Below are 22,855 nucleotides of genomic sequence, written 5' to 3'. Positions count from 1 at the left end.
CACTTTATGTGCTATGGTCAAACATTTCTACACTGTACAGAAGCTTTTAGGCACAAGGATTTTGTCAAGTGACCGAGGACACCGAGATGGAATGTCTTGTGATGATCGTAACAGAGACAACGGCAGAAAAAAACATGCTATAAGTGCAACTTGCGAAAAGCCAAATACATAGTCCGAAATGGATGCTTATTCTACTCTAAAATTGGTAGTTTATCACTAATACCACGAATACATATTTATCACTAATAGAACAGCACAGCAACTCCAGGGGGCACCGTGCCCCCTGGAGTGGTGGCACAGTGACAGCTGCCGGCACAGCGGTGGCCCCAGCTGCTCAACTTTGCATGCTGCAGCAGCATGTGAATGATGCATGCATCATAATTTATGATCACATATCATGCATGCATATAAATTATCAACGCAATGAATTATCAACGCAAGGTAACGTGTTACCTTGCTGTGATGAAATATGCCATTGCAGGTGTTCTTTTTTTTTTTAAAGAATTTTTCTTTTTTCAAATTTCTTTTTTTTCCCCACATTTTTTTTCTTTAAAACTGGCCCAGGTATGGCTGGAAACCGGCCCCCACTCTCCAGGGAGGGCCGAAAGGCCAATCCGACCGAGTTCTCCTGCAGACTTTTTGTAGTGTTGAAAGCATGGTAGTGAGTGATGTTAATAACAGGCGTCACTACTATCCAGTTAGAGCAAAAAATAAGCAGGTCGAGCAACCCAAATATCACCCGTAAAAATGATGCAATTAATTGATATCAATTGTTTAATCGGGATGCTTGTAATGAAACCAGAGCTAACCGAATAAAATCCCAGTAAACGTTTGCCCTTTTGTCCAAATTCACGAAATAACTCGTCCAGACGTGTGACTTCTTGCCATGGCCGGGTGCCATGCGCACTCTTCAGCTTCGTGCTCGTTGTGTAACTCACTTGGGTTGGTGTGTGAAAGGTGGTTACAAGTCTACGCATTCAAACAGGTATACTACAGAATACTAGAGCGCTAGAGCGCCAGACCCGTCCACCTTCATTCCTGGGGCACGCTGGCAGGATTCTCGCTCAGCCTGCGTCCTCTCCTCTTCCTGTAAACACCTGGTAAAGACTAGAACAGAGGTACATCAAAGCACGCAGAACGGACAGCGTGCGGACGCCGAGTCTCTTCCGCGTTCTGTCAGTCCGGCCAGGAGGAGGTGACTTTTCGCGTCCCCTCCGCCTCCAGCACCTCAGCTGTTCCCGTGGGAGGAGTCCGCCCTCACCTCCTCGCATCCCACACACACCCCGGAACTCGCGCCACAGGGGCACAGTCTAACTTTGGGGCCGGCTTTCCACAGAAATCAACAAACGCAACGTGGAGACATAAAACAGTTTCGCGACCTGGAAGGACGGGATTCTGGGGGGACCCGCAGCAGCGTCCAGGTAAGGGGCCGTCGAGAGACTGGCTTTATTATTATTCTCGTCAATAACTTTTAGAGAGTTGTTGTGGAGTGTAGCTCGGAAAGCTTAAGCAAGCGCAGTCCCTGTACAGTTCTGTTTACCACACAGGTGTGCTGCATGGGCTCCGCTGCGGCGTGCAGTAGGTGCCATGTGTTGTCGTGGGGCCACCTGCATACTAAGCTTCAGAAACTCGGGGTGTGTACCTTTCGGAGACCCAGCCAGTCTGAAGTCCAGGCTGACATTGGCTCCGGGTCTCAGCGTCCACTGTGATGTGACGGTGAACAAAGTCCGTGATGGGGCAAACAAAATCAGAACATCACCATATAGAAGCACGCGTGGGGAGGAGAAGGGGAGCACAAAATAAGCACTGACGCAATTCATTCCAGTCATTTAAGATCGTGTCTGGGGGCTTATCAGTGCCCCCCGAGTACCCATGTCTAATACGTTTCACAGGATTCGCGACTCCTATATTTCCTCCCGATTTTCTTTCTATCCTTCTTCCTTTTTCTTTTCTATCCGTCTTGCTTTTTTTCTTTCTTCAGTGATATTTCTTTCCTTCTTTATTTTGCATTAAGATCCTTCCTTCTTTCCTTCTATATCTCTATTTCTATCGTTCTCTTCTATTCATCCCACCTTACCTTCTTGTCTCGTTCATTCAATACTTTTCTTTTTCAATTAATAAACAACACAGTCTCCCTCACGTTTAACTTGCTTTCAGTTGTTGTCATCTGTTAATTTTCTAGTGGGCGATGCATTAGAAGATGTGACAAATCGTACTGACAACGTTGCCCATCATAAGGAAGAACAACCTTACTTCCTGTCACTGAAAAGATGGTCACAGCAATAAGGTGTCAACCCTTTCCGTGACGTTAAGCAATTCTTTTAATTCCTCCTTAATGGAAATGTTACCTCTGAAAAAGGCATTTTACATAGAGCAGAAGTTCATATTGTAACACAATGCTTTATTTTTAGTTATTATACCCTATCTTTTAGTCATTCCCCACTCTCTTCCTTTCTCCCCTTTAGACATAAAAGATTAGTACGTCTGTGGGGTGTGCCATATAAATGGTCACTATTACATGAGGCTATTGGTGATTCTTTTTTTCTTGGTATATTTCAGAGGCTTCCATGGTGACTTGGGAAAATTGCCATAGTATTACATTAATATATATGCTTGAAGCAATACACAGAGGATCATTTTAGTTTTTTCCCCCCAAACTTTCCACAGTTGCATTTCCAGGCGTGGTTCCTGTAGGCCATGCAGATGGTATATGCTGCTTAATAAGAAGACTCACGTTACAGCAACAAAACATGTGAGAAGATAAGTTCCACTGAGACTGGATGGAAAGAGGCATAACACATGGGTTATGGTTTTGTTAAAGTGTGAACTATTGCACACCATTTCAGTCTTCCTTCAGGTGTAATACTTCCATCCTTTCTCTCATTCCAGGCTGTAAGGGTGTAGTGTATGTACAGAGGCGTAACATTGGCTGATAGTGAGTACTGCAATCAATATTCTCCCAAAGTGTCTTGCAATCAAAGGCAAATATCACAACACTCTAGGACACATCTGACTCCTACCTTTTGCACAGCTATGGTCCACCTAATAAGACTGACATGCATCCATACTATCACAAAACACTTTTCCTTCGCTGCATCCCTCCCTCCCCGTGCTGCTTAAGATCTATTGCCGGCTTTCCCACCCGAGTATCTTCCCCACATTTTCTTTCCTCCAGCTGACTGTGGTATAGATAACCCCGTGGGCACACATCATGACACTCCGCAGACCAGCCCAACCAATCTGTTAATACTACGGTGGTGATTTGGCTCAGTACAAAGGCATATTAACACGCCACAATGCTTAGGAGTAGGCAGCAAGGTTGGTCTTCCTTTTCAGAAATAAGATTGACAGTTTGATTAATCAGATTTTCTTAATACCTCCTCAGATAATTGACAGCAGCGAGACAAAAGTTACACGTGAGATGGATAGTTCTGTTTATCAGTTCAATCAAAAAAGAGAGCAGGGAAAAGGAACAAAAGAAAGGACAATGTAGAGGAAAGAAAGAAGCAAAGGGAGAAAAAGACTGAAGGAAAGTGAAATACGTGAGAAGAAATTGACAAAAGAAATGTGATACATGGAAGTAATTCAACACAGGCAGAGGAAATGGTAAGAAAATGTATGTAATATAATAAAGCAATCAATCTTCAAGAGTATCAAAGGAAGGAAGGATTGAAGACCAGAATGAAAGAAAGAAGGAATGAAATGACAGAGCACGCTTTTTATGACAAATTCCACGCTACATTTTATGATGAATTTTATGTTAAATTAACGCAATATCACCCGTCACTTTGGTTAGGATTACCGCTAAAGAAGAGGAAATGAATTCTCATGAAGTTCTGCAGTGTTACATTTTTTGATTGTCTGTTTGAATGTTATTTGTGTGTTTTTATGAATTGGATGAATTATATGAGTAATTAAATTGAACGTGGTTTTAATGTATTTCATTTTTGAGACATTGGGGGTCATTACGAGTTAGGAGGTAACCATGCCGCTATTAGGGGCATGGCTACCCCCTTGCCGGGTACCAGGTCCGGGTTCCTTGAATGAGCAATTACCGGGCCATTCCGACCTTGGAGGGCCCAGTAATTCCTCATTCAAGGAACCCATTCCCATTGCCATTCGAACCCCCATAGGGCTCAATGGGAATGGGGAGGATGCTAATAACAGGCCATTTAATAACGGGCCCGTTGTTACCACCCTAGTCTGCTCGCGGGACTCGCTAAGGACGCCTGGTTTTACCAGGCAGCCTTAGCGGGTCCCGCGAGCAGAACTCGTAATGAGGCGGTAAGGGGTTGACGGCTCCGGCACCTTTACCGGTGCCGTTAACCCCTTACCGCCTAACTCGTGATGACCCCCATTGTGTGAAAGGTTTATCTTTATAGAAACCAGAATATCATATGATATCATACAATATAATAAAAGGCCAGATGTATGTTTGTCCGATGCAGTCATGCGCAGTAGAGACTGCCTGCTTCACTTGTCACTGCTAGAGGGAGCTGTTGCCTTAAGCATAAAATATGAACACTCTGGAAATGTCTCGCTTCCCGCACTTTGGCCCATGTACACAGGCTTCACACTAATAACGCAATAAAAAATTATGCAGGAGAAACAATGAAACAAAGAAGAAAGGGAAAAAGATAGATGGAAGAGAGTCCAGAAAGAAAGGCGGGACATGGAAACAATGAGTTGACAGGGAAAGAAAGCACATAAATCGACAGGAAGAGAGGTACTTAAGGAAAACAAGTAATTAAAAGAAAAAATAAATAAACGATGGAGCAGAGACAAAGGGAGTTATATTCAAAGAAGGAAAGTGCCATGCAAAGGGTCTAAATGTCATTGTAAAATATCTACTGATTGTAACATTGTTAAATTCAGATTTGTATCATTGCACTTCAGAGTTGAAAAATGTTTCCTCCGATCAGGTGTATTATTGATACATTGAAACAGCAGCCATGGTGTTCATTGTTTTAGAAAGTGCCCTTCATGATCAGTCAAGACTTTGTAGCATAAGCCATGGCACCATCGAGACAGTGGAAAGGATGTCTGCCCTGTTGTTACGTTCACCTGGTATCCACAGGGACGCCACCCAGCCGGGTTACTCGCTGGTATGCTTCTCAGTTTTGCCCAGATGTGGTCTGCGGGGAAGGTTCTGCCTGAAAATACAGGAGGACTGTGTTCAAGACAGGCCGACCGGGGTAAGTATCCTCCCTCTACCCCTGCATGATTTCAGCCCCTCAGGGGCCCTCTCCTCACCTTGTAGTAGAGATAGGCGTGCTCTCCGTCCTGCCTTCTTTGCAGGGGTGCGTTATCTTTCGTGGGCGTGTGCGGTCCAGTTACTTCACTGACGCCGGCCCGTTTCATATCGTTCAGGTAGGTCTTATGCTGTGCTTTAGTATTGTTGCTATCCTGCATGCCTCTCTTTGTTTAATAATGTCTCTTCTTCTCCCTTAGGTAAGCGGAGCTTCAGCATGGCGAACTGGCTTGGTTGAGCCCCGCTTGTAAATGATGGTGCTTTAGGAGCGCTATGATGCGGTAAGTAAGCGCTATGTGCAGCACTGCGATGGCTTGCCTTTGCTAACCTGTTTTGTCTTCTTTCCTTGCAGGTCGTGGTGTTCTTCAGCGCATGTGGAATTTCCAGAGTGGTGCCAGCCGAGAGGCTTCCAGCCAGGTAAGCCTTTTGAGCAGTTCGTAATTTGCAATGTCTCTTCTGCTTTCTTAATGTTGCCTCTATCTTCCTCTTTCAGGTCGTGCAGTCCGGGAGGCATGCAAATCCAAGGAAAGCTGTTCTCAGGAGCTGCGAGTAACTAAAGATGAAGACTGCAGGTAAGATGCTGCTGCTAATGGTGTTCGTTTCGTCTCCATGCAGGTTCTGCTTCTCCGAGGTTCGCGGTATAGCTGGACACGGTGAGCGTCACGTTGCAAGCTGCAAAGTAACGCAAAGCATGTTGTCTTGCTCGGGTGTGGTTTAAATAGTCCCAACAAAATATTCCAGGTAAAGTAGTCCCTAGGCTACAACACCCAAAACACTAGACCACATAGCTTGGTTCTTAGGAACCAAGCTATGTGGATGCCTCCATGTTGGCTGACAACACAATAAAGTAGTTCCCAAGCACATTGTTTTTCATGGTGTATGAGCCTGGCGCCATAGGTGCCAGGACTTGCCCCAAGAGGGTTTGGAAGAGGATGCCAGGCTCTAGAGGCCCGAGTCCTGACTCCACCTGGCCAATGGGTTTACCAGAGGTGGTTTTGGGCGAGGGTCCTGACACCTGTGGCCTAAGTGGAAGCTTATTTTTAGTGCTATTTGCCATGTTTTGTTTTATTAAAAGTCTGTAATGTTCTCCCAGATGCCACTGGGTAATTATTTCAATGTTTTAAAATACATTGATTCATGACAGTGCCCCATTATGAATTTTGGAACAAATTCCAACTTTCTTCTTTAGAGAAGTCCAATCTCAAGGGAGTGGGGGAATCAGGAAATCGATACACATTAATTCCTCTCATATGTCTTCTCATGTGACTGCAAGAGGGCTCTTCGGGCAAAATGTTATGTTAAAAATATTTATTAAGTGCGTTTTCACCCGTAGGCATCTTGGTGCTAAACGGGTCCAGCGGAACATTAACCATCAGCAACCATTGCCTAAAATAGGAACGTTTTCACAGCTCGCCGAAATTATAGGTGGTTTGCCATAACCCGCAACCACCAAGGTAACAAATTCTATAGCTTGACAGCCACCGCAGAAAAGACGCGGCCGCCAACACGGAGGAGTCAAATCCTGGGAACAGAAATGAGTGCACTGTCCTGAGAACGGAGACCGCGACTGGAAACATAAGGGCGAAATTCCTGTTGAATGTACTCTGCCCCAACCCATAGAAGGCCTTGTGTACAATACACAGGGACTTGATCTGTACCCGTTTCCCAATATGGAGCCAGTGAAGCTGAGATGTTAGACATCATTAGTAAACTCAAGCCGACTAACTGTAAAGGCGATATTTGTCCGGCAGTCAGAATTAAAGCCTGCGCTCCCTCCAGGATAGGGAATTTGACTAAATTTGTGAATGCATCCTTCAAGGAGAGCTATGTACCAGATGAGCTAAACAAAAACACCTCGATTACCCCCACTTTAAAAAAAACAGGTTTAAGCCCCCTGGTGCCATCTAACCATAGGCCCATTACTAAAACACCTTTTCAATTAAAATATTAGATTGTGTGGCATATAAGCAGACACTAAAGTATTTAAATAATCATAACATGTTGAACAAATGGCAGTCAGGCTTTGGGCAAGGGTACTGCACAGAAACGTCTTTCTGTTTTTTTTAATCCGGCTTGCTTCAAGTTATTGATAATGCTTCAAGTTATTGATAAAGGACAACCAACCATTCTCATGCTGCTGGACCTGTCCGCTGCGTTTGATTTGGTGGACCACCCATTATTAATCACAAGGTTAAAAGAAATCGCTGCATTTTCAGATAAAGCTGCAGCCTGGATAAAGCCCTTTCTCAGCAATCGACTGATTGGGGTCTGTAGGGATTGTGCAGAGGCTACACCGGCCCCTTTGCAATGTGGGGTTCCACAAGGTGCGTGCCTCTCGCCATCCATGTATAATATCTTTACAGTCCCTCTCTTGAATATGCTGGAAGATAAAGGTATACGTTTTACGAACTATGTGGATGACACGCAATTGTCCGGAAGCTATGAGGACGTTGAGGACATCGACAATGTGTATGGGCTGTTACAGGCCTGGATGTTCAAAAGTGGATTAGCACTTAACAATGAAAAAACTGAGCTGATGGTCGTTGGCACAGAAAACAAAATATCACAGCTTGGACCGGAAAACTGGCATTTTCGGGTGTCCGGCTGCAAGATTGCCACCAAATCTAAAGTAAAAACTCTAGAGATATACCTGGATCAAAGCCTTCACATACGTGCCCAGGTGAATAGTCTTGTCTCTGACTCTGTCTACTAGATTAAGTTGCTATCACAGAACCGTATCTTATTAAATCGAACAATGAGACGGTTAGGGCTATCAGTGGCTCTGGACTATTGTAGTAGTCTTGTAATTGGGATATGCAAAGATGACTGTGCTAGACTGCAAGTAGTACAAAACAGTGCACTGAGGATCATATCAGGCTTGAAACAGAGAGAACATATCTCGGATGCAAGGCGAGAACTGTACTGGCTCCCCTTAGAGGCCAGGACTGAATATCGTCTACTGCTGATTAGCCACATATGCTTGGTGGGTATTAGTCCAGTGTATCTGGTGGAGGCTCCGAGGAGCAAACCTACTGTCAGAACATTGAGATCCAGCAACACCAATCTGTTGATGGTGCCAAGATGTAAACCCACTCGGGTCAGCAAGTGTGCATTCTTTGCAGGCTATCCCCGCAGATTTGAGAGAAATTAAATCAACAGATCTGTTTAGGAAGAAGCTAAACGCCCTTCTATTCAGATAATGGCCCTCATTACGACCCTGGCGGAAAGGGTTTTACGCCGGCGTAAAGCATGGCATACCTTTCCGCCAGACTACGAGTTCCCGTAGCGCCATGGTGATTTTTTCGCCTGCTTTTCGCCGGCGGAAAAATCCATGGCGCTACGGGACTTGTTGTTAATTACGCCACCGTAATTTATGGTGGCGTAATTAACGCCTTCCCCACTCCCATTATACCCTATGGGGCAAAAATGGGAATGGGGAAGGGTAAATGGGAATTGGGGACTTACCGCCCCGCCAACCTCGGAATGGGGCGGTAAGTCCGCCAACCCCCATGGCGGAGTTGGCAGCTTTGCGCCATGGACCATGGTGCAAATTGCACCATGGTCCTCCGCCAGGGTCGTAATGAGGCCCAATGTCTTTTGTGATCCCCAACACATACCTGTTTGCCTTGCCTTGTTTGTATGTATATTGTTCTTGTTATATACAACCTCATGTGTCACCATTGGTGCGCCCGTATGCTTCTGGGCCACCTGAGGCATGGTATAAATATTTTAAACTAAAGATCAGGGGAAATGTGGGAAGTAAATGGGGTACAAGAAATGTTTGCCCACAGGCCTTTGTGTTACGCCTGCAGCAGGATTCTGAGCAATACAGCAACTGAGAGATTGATTGGGAGCAAAGACGGGGAAATCTTGACTGCCATATTTGCTCCCACGCTTTACAGTATGGGTTCCACCCTGACATATGTGTTTCCGAGGACCATAAGCTCTTGTTAGACATTTATCAGCGGGGACAAGTTAGTTCTGTCCTAGTAAGATTTGTTTCTTTTCTTGTTCAGAAAACAATTGTTACCGCTAGGCGAGTCTGTCATTGGAAGTAGATAGTTGGGGTGCTCCGGGGTCACCCACAGCATTACAGATAAGTGTCATGCCAACCATCGTTATGCAATATAAAAGTCAAATACTCCAAACAAAAAAAGGTAAAAGTGCTCCCAACAAAAAATAAGAAACATTGGTCCAAGCAGCCCCTGCTTGCTCCCCCCCCCTTCACCCCCCAGTGTCCCATAGATCTTTTGGATCAGTGGAAGTAGCAGAGCAATGCCACAGGTGTGAGCTTTAACATTTTGACTGCCTGATGCGAAGAGCAATTTAAGGTGTAAATGCATCATTCCAATGTGTTTGTACAAAGTAAGTATGAATTACAAAAAAGGTGTCTGATTTGGAGTGAATATGCCTTTCACTCGGTTAACCACCCCGCCCCCCCCATTGGAAATGGGAACTGCTTTATCTACACCCTTAACAACTGCTTTCACTTTTAAATTTGACCTGGGCCTCTGGTCACCACTCTCCCCAGTACTGCGCAACATGAATCTCACCGTTGTAATCCACTTGACTAGAAGGTTTGGCCCAGAGCTACAATGCTTTGTTGTTATGGTGGTGTGTCTTGTTTTATACAGCACAGCTGTTCACCACACAGTTGCTTCTTGGTCCTGAAAACTAGTACCACTAACTAAGATGATAAAGTAATGTACGCTAATTGTTTTGGGGAAGAGCTATTTCGAAAAGGAAGCATAGTCGGTAAATACGTTCACCTTGAACCTTTCTTGCGAAGGCGAGGAAAGAAAAAAAATCCTTTTTCGAAATTTTAAATTAAAACCCTTTTGCATGGCACTGGCACTGCGGTTCCCTTGATAGTGTATTATCGAATAAGATGCTCATGGGTTTTACCAGATTTGACAGCTTTGTTCATTCCCCAGCTGGTGTGAGGGCCATACCTCCGCAGGGTGCGTGCAGAGTCCTGCCCCCACCGTCAAAATCCTATTTCTTGGGGGGATTATTTTAAGATTATTATCACACAGACACTGATCTACAGCGTGTGCCGCAAAATAAGAGCTTGCTGCCAGTTATCTGGTTTTAACTTTAAAACTAGCTGGCTATTATCCATTTAGTTTAATTAATAGATCTACTTTAAAGGTTCGTATAAGATTAGTGGAGTGATACAAAAGTAAAACGTAGCAGTGAAAAAGCCTATCAACGAAGCACCCTCACAATTTAGTGCCACTGCAGCAAACTTTTCAAGAAGGGGGCAAGATTTTCCAGCACTTGCCCTAGAAACATAAGTCATGGGTATGTGATAGGATGATGGTATGATTGACCATTTTAAAGGCTGCTGGCAAACTCAACAATACTTGTGACAAAATGTCTACCACCTACTCTGCCCCACACTTAAGACAGCAGTGATGCCAATCATAAAGGTGAAACGGGCACAACCCGACGGGTATGCATCCATCGCCTCGTTTGGTAGTGCAGGCTGTATCTTCGGGAGGGGTTTGGGCTGATACAGTTGCAACACCAACAATAGTACAGTGTTACCGAAATAAAAGAATGCTCAACCAAGGTTCTAAAAAATAGGGACTTAAGTGAAAGCTATTTATGGACACAACTAATTTGTAAACCCTAAATACCCATCCCATGGGCTGATAATCGGGGGCATTCAGTCAAAATATTTCAGCAGCAAAGTCAATGATAAAAGGGTATCCCTACATATTATCCCCAGCAAAAATATCGCCGTACATATGGTCGTTTGTCTCGCCATAGGCGATATTTTTTGGGGGGGTAATTTGTGAGAGCGGGAGTTGCGGGGGTGTCCCCAGCACATTTAAAAATAATGTGGGGTTGCGGGGGTATCCCCCGCAGGTTCCATGGCTCAATATCGCTGCAAAAATATGGCGATATTTTTCTATCGCGAGATTTTTGAGGGGGATATTAACACATGGAACTGATAAAAGATATGTAATTGAAAGCCAAAGAAGGGATGCTTAAAAGTCACTTTAGTCCTTTAAGGTAGACCAGGGGGGCAGTGCCTCTTCAAATACCTTTTGTTTTTTATGCCAAAAGCATTACTGCTGCTCCTGTAGCGGCTCAAAGTGGGCCGAGCCGGCTCCAAGATGTCTGGAGGCAGTAAATAGTGGCCCATCTGCTTCTGGACTTCTGAGTTGCTGAGAGGCCCAATTCAGGGTTCCAGGATTTGCTTTTCTGAGGATAACCACGGTTCTGCGCTTCCTCTCGAGGAAGTGTCTGGCGCCTGCAGGGGTTCCTTCACCTCCAGTGAGCAACATCCTGGTTACAGTACACAGGCAGCAGCAAGGACTTCGTCCACAGCAATGTCACCCCCACTGTCTCATGCGGATGGTTGGGGGACAAAGCTTGCCTCTGTCTTGGAGACTTCTGTTGTCACTTCGATGGCAGATGACTTTGAAATTGCCTGTACTCTCAACGGAGTCCAAAGATGAATCCACATAGGGAAGGGTTTCCCCCCTCATAGAGGCAAATGTTACAGGGGATTAATTAGTGGAAAGCAAGCCTGTTGTCAGAGTTCCTATTCAGGCTGCTGTAGCAAACCCCTTTGCCTTCTGACAGCATAACGAGAGCTCTTTCTCTGCAGGAATTGGGGAGGGAATGAAGTTGTAGCGAGCCCTAGCAGCAACCAAGATGGTGGCACTCTCTCCTGGCCTACCCTTTCCTTTGTGTTACTCTAAGACCATTCCCTTCCCATTTTTGTTTTTTTGAAAAGGACTGAGCACCCTGGTGTGAGTGTGGCTTTCTTGAAGCACAGGTTCCAAGGTGACCTCCCCCCTTTTCCCTGGGAGGAAGGTGTTGCGTCCTGGGGATCGAAGAAGCAGCTTCCTGGTCATTGTCCCACATGGCTCTTGTGGAGAAATCCAGACAAAATGTCTAGTACATGTCGGCCGTGTCATGGCCGGTGCACGACACTGTCAACATTCACCTCAATCTCAGATAATCTAACCTAGCAGTCACACATCTTCGGTTCTGTGCACGGGACCAAACACACATAATGATATAAGTAGTCTAATTGCTCTGAATAGCTCTGTAGTTGTGTGGTGACTGCCTTGTCCAAGAGTTTTCCCAAGTATGGAATATTTGAAATTAACCTGTCGCGGGATATGTTAGTTAAATTTGCCAGGGTTTTTCATATAATGGGGGATACAAAAGCTATTTTTAAATCTTCAGATGAATCACAATTTGTTAATAAAATATTTAGTACCTTTTTATGTTCTTGTCCTGGCTGTGGGGGGGCTACAACTATTTCTTTGAACATCTTAACAGGGGAGACATCTCTGTGTGAGCTTGCTAGTTTTCTAGAAGCGACCAAATTAGAGTATTCTAAATACAAAAGGCATTAAAAAAGCTCAATTTCTGATTGCGACTAACATTTTGTCTATTTTTCTTCAGTGGTTCAGTATGTGATGTCATGGAGGTTGTTTTAAATAAAACGTCCTTATGGATTTTTATTTTCATGAGAAATATTGTTACACACCTCTTGGGAAGGACTATTCTCATCCATCATTCCAGGCGGATTGTGAAATTCTCCCATCAATTTATAAAGAGGTTTTTTTGCAGTGATGATGAAGTGAGAAGGTTTTCTTGGAAATATTTTCTCTTTTTCTGCAGAATTGAGCTTTTGTTTTTTTCGAGAAAATTGTATGCAAGTCAATCCAGATGTTGAAGCATAGGGAGAGCGCCATGCTCGTTCAAAGGTGTCTCATTTTGTTGGTGATTCTGTTCTTATGGCTGTGAGGGTAAACTACGTACCATCGAAGTTGTATGAGTGCTCTTTCATGCTGTGTGGAGAGGGACACATCGGCATTAACTGCGTTTCTTGCAGCTCCACCCAGAGTAGCTAGAAATTAACGTTTTTCTTTTTGTGTTTTTTGCCACTTTCGTTTGTGAACTGTGGGAATTGTTAGAGGGGATTTTATTGAATATAAAGTCTTTGTCACAGTGACAGAGCCGAATGGGGGATCAAAAGAAAAGATCTCACCACCACAGTAGATTAAATCTAGTGTGGATCTACTAAACAGGTTGGTCCATTGATCCTCTGAGTAAAATGTCCACCCTCCAAGCTTGATAAAAGACTGTGGGCCTCATTACAGGTCCGGCGGAAATGCTGCCGGGGCTACCGTCGGGTTGCTACTGGACCTGTAAAAAAATTACCAGGGCCTGACTTCCCGGTGCCACTGGGCTCTTACAAGTCCTGCGGCCAGGAAGTCAGGTGCCAGTAATTTTGTTAATCCCCATTCCCATGGGAGTGGGGGCACGGAAGCACCGGCACCGTTCTCAACAGTGCCAGTGCTTCCGTGACGGCTTTGCCCACCATGACCGCTGTGCCCGGCAGGGTCAGACATGTTGGGCACATCGGCTCCGGCAGGCAAACCTGCAATTTGTCAGGTTGACAGTTTCTATCACCTATTTTAAAAATGATGAGATTTCTAAAAGTATCTTATAGTGCAACTGCTAAATGAGTCAGGAGAGAGGGGAGCTGAGTATCCTAACCTTGAGGGTAGTAGATAATAAGGAAATAGAGGGTTTCATTCTCCGATGGTGATGTGGCTATTTGCAGGAGTTAAATCTGTTGGACAGGAATACAGTGGAGTCTAGCTACAGTAAGGTTCTGACAACTAATGACTGCCAATCCACCTCCTGGTCCAGTGGGCTGGCTTGTATTAATTAATTTATAATACATGGCTACATGCAATATCTGTATAAAAGCCTCAAAAGAATGTTCTTATTACAGACTAGTTGTGACATCACAACTGACCTGTAAAAATAAAATGACATCACAAATGCTCTGTGGTCAGTTATTACGCTTCATTTGCGACATTACAATGCCTCTTGCTTGAGTCAGCGGAGAGAATCTCAGCTGTCACTTGTGACGAATCCTGAGATGTCATTACTTCTCCCCGAGGGGGAGCCCCTTCCCATGAGGCCAGGGTGGTGAGGCCAGTACCTGATAGTCCTCCTTGGGCTGGTAGTCAGCGGGTGAATCTCATGGGAAGAAAACTCCCCTCTGTGGACAATGGAGAACATCTCCAGAGAACGTGGTATACCATCCCTTCACCCATACCCTGTAGACCTCCCTATTCCTTAAGCTCCAATCCAATATCTCACACTTCCGTGCATCTTTGTAGGTCAGAAAATGTAACATCTACTGAGACGAGGAAGAGTAGTGACGTCCCCATAAAGATACACTTATCAAGGACTGGGACAAGGAGGCAGTTCGGAAGAATTAAGAGCACTTGTGAGGACTTAAATGCGCATTCTAGTGATCTTTGCCCATTCATCATAAAAAGGAACGAAGGACTTACTATGTTGTCAAGACCTCCTAGGAGGACCAAATTGCAGAGGAGCTGCACGGCGCGGAAGATGCAAGCGTCTGTAGACAGGGATGCTGAAAAGAAGCAGACGGCATCCCGAGCGGGTCCGACACTGGAGGACCCTTGGCGAAGCAGTACCACGACCTTGCAGAAGAGGTGGAACACAAAGTCTGTAACGGGTACGCATACTGTGGAAAAACAGAATCCGCACAGCTGCTGCAGTGCAGGAGAAGCCTGCAGAAGCCACGAGAGAACCAAGCAGACCGAAGTCAGACCTCAGCCCACAAGAGAAGTAACGGAAGGTACAGGAGTTAAAGGGCTGACCAGCGGAAGTGAGTCATTCTCACCTGGTATTGTTGAACTGTGCAACCAAGTGGAAAGAGACCAGGGGAATGTAGTCATTCTCCCTGTTTGTATCAAACTCCAAAGTCAAGATGCCAGTAGAAGGGAGTCATTCTCCTGGTAACCAAGAGACCAGGGGAAGGGAGTAATTGCCCCTGGTTGTGTTGAATTGTTCAATCAAGATACCAGAAGGGAGTCATTCTCTTGGTAACCAAAGTTGTAAAGACTTTCTGATACCAAATGTTAAGAGAGAGGCAGTGTGCGTGCTAAGGAGAAGTGCTTGAACTTTGCCTTTTGTGTTGGAGAACAATTTTGACCCGGGGAAGGGAGCCATTCCCATAAGAAGCAGCCAAAACCTGGAAGTAAACTTTTATACCCAGGCCAGAAGAAGGGAGTCATTCCTCTGGACCAAGAAGGTCTACTTTATCTCTAGTTTAGTTTAAAGTGTAAGGGACAAAAGTAGAGTTTTTGACACAGGACGGTGGACTGTTGATTTACACGGACATTCTAATAGAACCCTAGTGTTTTAGTTAACGCAGAGAAACCCTTCTTAAAGATAGGGAAAGTTAGGTTTTCTCTTTATTTTCTTCACTAAATAAAAGTCTATAGCAATCACTGTGCCACCTGTGTGTCACTCTCCTTCGTCTGCACCCTTGCACACTGCAGCACGTAATTAAAGCTCTGAAAAGCTTTTCAAATTCCTTGCTTGCAGGGGAGGTTTCTGTGACACACTGCAGCTGGTAATTAACAAGGAACTGTTTATGGTACAATGGGCCTCATTAGAAGTTTGGCGGTAGCCTTGCCGGTAAAACTGGCAAGCTGCGCCAAACTTACAAACATTTCCAGCACCTGCGAATGGGCAATTACTGGGTCATTACGGCCCTACCGGACCCGGTAATTGCACTTTCGCGGGCGCCGGAACAGAATGCTCCCCATTCCCATTTGAGCCGCATAGGGCTCAATGGGAATGGGGAGTTCGGATGCACCAGCACTGTTACAAATGGTGCCGGTGCATCCGACATGCACTGCTCATGGGTGTCGTTACGGCCAGCAGGCCAGTCCTGGTGTCTGCAAAGGCACCCGCTAGCAGAACTCGTAGTTTGTCAGTCTGGGAACTGCGGTACCGGCATGCTTACTAGTACCGTAGTTCCCGGACCAGCAAACTTGTAATGAGGCCCAATGTTTTAATTTGTGCACTTCTGAAGTTGAACTCATGTGAGCAGGAATCTGCATGTTATTACTTTTATTTTCCATATAACATTTTATTTACATTTTCACAACTTTTATAAACAATTGTATCCCCACTCAAACCACTCCTCCCCAACCCCCCGAGAGTCCGGCCATCGATGGAGAAGCTTCCTTTTGAAGTCCATTATGTCATAACCTCCTGACAGCAGTTAACCAGGATCATTCCACCAGGCCTAACAGTCTCATATTCCTCGGGCACCAGTTCCTCCTTGACCCCTTTTGATGAAACCCCATAATCTGTGCCCAGTCCCCCTGAAAACCTTGCTGATTAACTTGAAGAGAGTAAGTAGCCCATTCCAGTAGGACAGCATTCCAGACTTTTCCCACCCATTCATATTCGGTTGGAGGGTCTTTTGCTTTCAATTTTTGCGCCACCCCCAGTGCCCCTGCCATCATCAATACTACATCAATTTTCCGCTCTGCCCTGGATGATAGTTCTTGCAGTTGTCCCCCCAGCACCAGTATTGCTAGACCGCCATTGCCTCTTTCCTTCAGACTCAATGCGTCTCCTAGTGCTTCCCCTATTACCTTCCAATATTCCTGGATGTCTGGACATTCCCACCAGATTTGGTTCCCGAACCCCAACTTTCCGCACTGTCTCCAGCAGAGATTCCACACTGAGGGGTAAAATGTATGTAATTTCTCAGGGGTTAAATGCCATTGCAACATACATTTTATCCATATTGCTTGGATTTGGAGGGATGTTGTTAACTTTGGTATATTAGCCCACAACTGCTGCCAATCTCTTGGTTCTATCTCTTGGCCGGTGACTCCGTCCCAAAGCGTCATGTATTTCCTTTCCCTTTGTATCTTCCCTTGTTTAATTAAAGCATAGATTGCCCCCACTAAATGTTTATCTCTGGAATCCGATGTTAGGTATTTCTTAAAGGGGGTTAATACGCGTGTTCCCTCCCCTTTAATAGAGGATTGCATGAACAAGTGCCTTATCTGGAAATATCGGAATCTCTCAGACTCTTTCAGTCCAAAGTCCTCCTTGCATTGGGAGAATGACATAACTTCTGATCCCCTGAACATGTCCCGATTCTTTAGGCAGACCCCCTCCCACCATGCCTCAAAGCTCCTTTCCTTGTGGCGTGGGGTGAAACTTTGATTATCAAAAATTGGGGTGAATGGCAACGGAAATGTAGTCATTTGGGCCTGTCTTATCACTTCATCCGAGGAATCGCCTCCCACTGTCAGTATCTTTCTGTAGTACATTTATTTTGGCCCGTTTCCCTTCGGTTTCCACATTACCTCTTCAATGTTTTCACTGATTATTGCCCTGTCCATTGACCGCCATATTTTCCGCCGATCATCTTTCAACCAGTTCCTCATAATGCTTATCTGAGCTGTCCTGAAATATGTTGTCAGGTCCGGTTCCCCTAATCCTCCCTCTATTTCTCGGTATCATCATCGCCTTCCTGGCCATCCTTGGTTTTTCATTATTCCAAATAAATCTTCCTGTATGTTTTTGGACAGCTCGAAAAAAAAATAGGTTGGGACCTGGATAGGGAGAGTCATAAAGTAATACAACGTCTGTGGAAGAATTACCATCTTCAGCATGTTAATCCTACCCATCCAGATTACCGTTAATGGACCCCAGTCCACCAGCTTGTTTCTGATAGCTTCTAGCAGAGGTGTGTAGTTGACCACAAATAGTTTCTCCACCGTTTTAGTTAGCGTTATAGCCAGGTAGGTTATATATTTCTCAACCCATTTATATGGAAGGCTGCCCTTGAGCCCCTCCTTGGTCTCTTTTGGTATTGTGAGGTTCAATATTTCAGATTTTGGGGGATTTATTTTTAACCCAACTACCTTCCCGAAGCATTTCCTCTCTCTTTCCATTGCTCTCAGGTAGCCTTCTGGATCCCTCAGAGTCAATAGCATGTCATCACCAAAAGCAACTACCTAGTGGACCCTTCCCCCAAATGTAACCCCCCTATCTCCCCATTTGCCCTTATTGCTTCCAAGAGTGGCTCCAAGTAAATAGCGTAGACCAAGGGGGAAAGGGGGCCTCCCCGTTTTGTACCCCTTTTGACCTTGATGGGTTCAGATAAGTGACCGTTAATTGATACCCCTATCATTGGATTCTGGTAGTTGGCCCTAATCATTGTTAGGAATTTCTCCCCAAAGCCCATTTGCCTCATTGTTATGAACAGGAACCGCCACTCTACGTCCAAGGCTACTAAGGTCGCTGGGTTCTTCTTTTTGTTGACCTTTTCTATGAGGTGGGCTATCCTCCTGGTGTTATCGCTAGTATGCCTGCCCCTAATAAACCCCTACTGATCTGGGCTAATTATACTTGGAAGAATTTGATTCAGGCGATTTTCCAGGACTTTTGTAAAAATCTTCGTATCCGTACTAATTAAAGCTATTGGCCCATACGATCTGCAGTCCGTCGCATCTTTGCCTTCTTTAGGGAGGAGGACAACCTTTGCCTCTTCCATGGTTGCTGTTATTTTACCCTTGTGCCCCATTTCGTTTGAATAGTGGGACAAAATTTGGAATCAGTGTTTACCTAAACATTTGATAGAATTCCGTATTAAAGCCATCCGGTCCCGAGGGCTTATTATTGGGCAGAGGCATGATGACCCTCTGCACCTCCTCCAATGTGATCTCTAATTCTAGAGCTTCTTTTTCTTGAGTTGTTATTTGAACTACGTCCCTTGATTTTAAGTATTCTTGTTCACTCTGTCCCGTGGGATTTGCTGAGCTATTTAAATCTGTATAAAACCTTGAGAACTCTCGAGCAATATCTTTGGTGTCCGTACTAGTACCCCCCCCCCTTCCACCTTTAGTTTGATGATTGTTTTAGCCTGCTCTTCCCTTCTCAACATCCTGACCAAAAGTCTATCGGCTTTATTGGCCTTGACGTACAGCATCTGTTTTAAAAACACAAGTGCTTTTTCTGCCGCCCTTGCCTGTATAATTTCCAGTTGGGCCTTTATTGCTCTTTATTCCTTTCTCATTGACCTGCTGGCTCCCACGCCCATACTGGCTATTAAACTTGAAAGGAAAATTAAAGAGTGTATTTCCAGCAGCCTAAGCTTCCTGCCTCTACGGGCCTTGATTTCAATAATTCTCCCCTAATAGTTGCCTTGAATGCATCCCACCTCATTTGCCCTGAGATCTCTGCTAATTTATTGTCCCCAAAAGAAACTCATCTCCTCATTAAATTCCCTCCACAAAATCTTGTCCTTAAACAGATGCACTGGATACGTCAATTTTCAGCGACCTGGCTTTCTGGCTATTTGCACCGTCAGAGGAGCATGGTCAGATACAAGTATTGCCCCCCCCCTCCATGGCCCTAACCCAACCCAGGAGTTTCCTGGAGGTCCACAGTCTATTCATGATGATGAATGATGAACATGAGAAGAAAATGTGTGATCCCCTTTTTTCTCCCTCAATACATCAACTAGGGCTAGCCTCTCTACTTTTTCTACTAATTCCTTTGAGTGTCTCCCCTGCATCCCTTTGGTTTTTGACAATCTATCTTTTCTTGGATCCCATGCCATGTTAAAGCCCCATGTTAATATTATGGGGCCTTTCGCAAATTTCTTTAGTCTAACCAAGGAGAGTTGAAGAAAGGTCCCCTGACCTGTGTTTGGGGACTAGATGGTAGCTAGAGTTACCCCTCCCCTCTGCCTTTCAGGTTTACTGCTATGTATCTCCCATTGGCATCTCTGTCTATTTCCGCGACATTAAGGTTCCGAGTATTCCGGAAGGCTATCAACACCCCCGCCCTCTTGTTCTTGTCTGTGGACTGGTACATTTTGAGGTATCCTTGCAACCTCAGGTGGTGCCTGTCCCGTGTCCGTACGTGGGATTCCTGCAGTGTGATTATATCTGGTCCTTCCCTCCATACATATCTCTCCAATTTCTTCCTCTTCACCAGAGAGTTCAGACCCTTATATTCAGCGATATCATTCTTAAGTTATTGGGGCTTGCCATTTTCAAAGGTTTTTCCAACTATTCCGTGTTCCCTTCCCCACCACTGGTCGGTCTTCCTCCTTCCCTTCCCCCCCGTCCCTCTTCCCTCCCGTTTTCCCCTTGCCCCCTCCCCTACCTTTGGCTGGAGTAGCTCAACCAGTCTCTAGCCCTCCGCCGAATCTCCCGCTCAGTGATTGAGCCCATTAGACACCCCAGCCTGAGCCCCAGCAGGTTTTCCCCAACTCATTCTGGATTCCTTCCCTACTGCCCCCTCCCCTCGGTACCCCCTCTGTTTTCCCTTTATTCGCCCTGTCCAGGCATAATGCTTGATTAGCCCTTTGTACCTCTACAATCTTTTCTCCTAGCTCTGCTCTTCGCTAATGGTTGTCCTCATCCTCGTTATTTCAAATAGCAGGGCCTTTCAACTGGGGGTGATATCCCCCTTCTTGTTTCTTTTTGGTTTCACCACAGTTGACCATTCCCAGCTTTTGTGCCCCACTTGGTCCTTTGCTTGCGGTGCCCTAGTCTCCTGGTCTTCCTCCTCGATCCCCAAGATCCTCGCTCCTTCTTCACTGGAAGTGATCCAGTGTTTCCTGCCCTGCCATTCGAACACCATACCAAATGGAAATGTCCATCTGTAATGAATATCCTTCTCTATAAGTGCCATTTTTCTCCTTTTGGCCAGAGTTGTCTGACATAAGCCTTGGAAGAGTGACAGCTCCGACCCATTGTAGATTATTTGCTTGGCTCTTCTTGACAGTTATAGGATCTGTTTCTTGATTCTGTGATCTTGCAAAGCCTCCAAGACATCTCTGGGGCGATCCCCCACGTTCCCCTCTACGCTGGCCGACTCCTGTGAATCCTGTCCAATCTGACTTCTGGTTTCTCCTTGGAATCAAGTAGATCTTCAAAGATGCCCTTTACCACTGCTTCAAGATCTTTATCTGGCACATCCTTTGCATATTTTTGATCCGGATGTTTGATCTTTGTGATCTATTTTTTAAGTCTTCAGTCTGAAGCTCCAAGTTATGGGTTGCTGTTGCCATTTGTTCTACCCATGTTTCTATCTTCCTTGTGTCCTCTGTCAGTTCTTTTATGGCTTTCTCGTTTGTGTCAAACCTTTCCTCCATTTTGTTCACATCTTGTTTTATCTCTTGTAGCGCAGCGGGCAGATCTTCTCTCATTATTGTCATTTGTTTTTGATCTGTGTCCGCAATTTTGTCCTCAAAGTCTGTGAAATATTGTTTGAGGAGTGAGTGCATCACCTGTTGATCATGAACTTCCTCCCTGGTCCCTTTGCTTCTGACACTAGAGTTCCCTGGGGAAGGTTACTTCTTTACTCCACATTTTCTGGAGGTGCTCTCAAGAGGTTTCCTTGAGCCCTTTAAGGGTAAAGGCGGCTGGTCTTTTCCCTTGGGCTTGAACATTGTAACTTGTCACGTTCCTTCCTATGGGGTTATCTGTTCTCTGCTGCTCCACGCCCTGCCAAATGGAAACTTCTCCCTGCTACCCTCCTGATGTGTGGGGATTGTCCCTTGTCTCACCGTGCCCCTTTAAAATGTCAGTGTAAAGACAGGATATTGCTTCCCCGCCTGGAGGGCTCCATCAAGCTAAGTGTGGCTTACCTGTTGGGAGGACTTCCCTGTGTCACCCCACAACTGATCTTTGGGTAATGACCCTCTCTCCTCTGCCTCCTGACTCGGGACAGATTGTGGCCCCCTGTATTATATATTGTACACGCCTCAGGTATGGCTGGTGCTCGCCCAGAAGCCTAGGCACATGGAGTGGGACTCTCACTTTCTGCTTGACACTCCATAGCATGGAGCTCAGGCCCCTCACAGCGTTTGCGGCCCTCTTCTGGACTTTCCTCCAATATGGATTACCCCAACCCCTGGGCCCTTAGGGTCCCTGGGTCTGTCCCTTCACCTCCTCTGGTTCTGGTTCTCACTCCCTGCCCACTTAGTTTGGTCCGGTTTGGTTCTTCCTGATGGAGTCTCCCCAGATCCCGCCCGGTCCTAATCAGGGTTTCAATGCTGCCCTCTCCCTAGTCTCCTTACTGCAGCTTGCTTTGCGCTTTGACCGTTGGGGTAAATGCAGGCCCCGGTCAGCTCCCCCTCTGTACTTCCTCTTCCACCGAGTTCAGGGCCTCCCGCAGCTCTCTCTATGTCAGTCCGATTAGTCCTCTTCCGCCCAGGATCTTCACCCCACCGCAGTCCCTTCGAACCTCTATATTCACCTGGGGGACTTCTCTACTCTCCTGGGGGGATTCTTCTGCTCTCAGTGTGATCCTCTTTTCTCTGCTCCGTGCATCGAGTTGGAGCCTCCCACGCCGTCTACTTATTGTGGATGGGACCGCCTCCTGGGGTCCGCCGGCGCTCGTACCTCCGGGTGTTCCCGTACTGATTCGAAGGTGTGGGAAACGTTGGCCTCCATCAGCCTGGGCTCTCCACGTCTCTAATTTGCTGCCTGGAGGGGCTGGGGGGAGCACTGAAGCTCAAAAGAAGCTATGGAGGCCCCGAGGTTCAGGAGAGCATCGATCACAGGGCTCTCCACTCAGCGGCCATCTTGGAATCCCTGTTATTACTTATTTTAAAGCACAAACTGAGCGTTTTTTCAAAACATTTGAATAAACTGCTTGAACAATTTTTCTGCAACACATTTTGCTTTTTTAAATCCAAACGGATTCTAGATTGATTATATGGTTCAGCAAATGGAAGATCTCGTACAATTA

General features: G+C 45.6%; 1 protein-coding gene across 2 annotated transcripts in view; it reads left to right on the top strand.

The window, feature by feature from the left end:
- The first annotated feature begins 1,292 nt into the window (after positions 1-1,292).
- The window catches only part of NR1I3 (nuclear receptor subfamily 1 group I member 3), a 994,139-nt gene continuing 972,576 nt past the window's right edge, over positions 1,293-22,855 (top strand). The window contains exon 1 of one of the 2 annotated variants that reach the window (XM_069604680.1): positions 1,293-1,421. The gene's annotated coding sequence lies outside the window, so the exon portion shown is untranslated. The remainder of the gene's footprint in view (positions 1,422-22,855) is intronic. The other variant, XM_069604681.1, reaches the window with a different exon arrangement.

The sequence above is a fragment of the Ambystoma mexicanum genome, chromosome 1p, assembly GCF_040938575.1.
Source record: "Ambystoma mexicanum isolate Mex_15411 chromosome 1p, UKY_AmexF1_1, whole genome shotgun sequence".
Lineage (NCBI taxonomy): Eukaryota > Metazoa > Chordata > Amphibia > Caudata > Ambystomatidae > Ambystoma > Ambystoma mexicanum.
The sequence above is the reverse complement of the archived record's forward strand: the minus strand, read 5'-3'. Positions and strand labels throughout refer to the sequence as shown.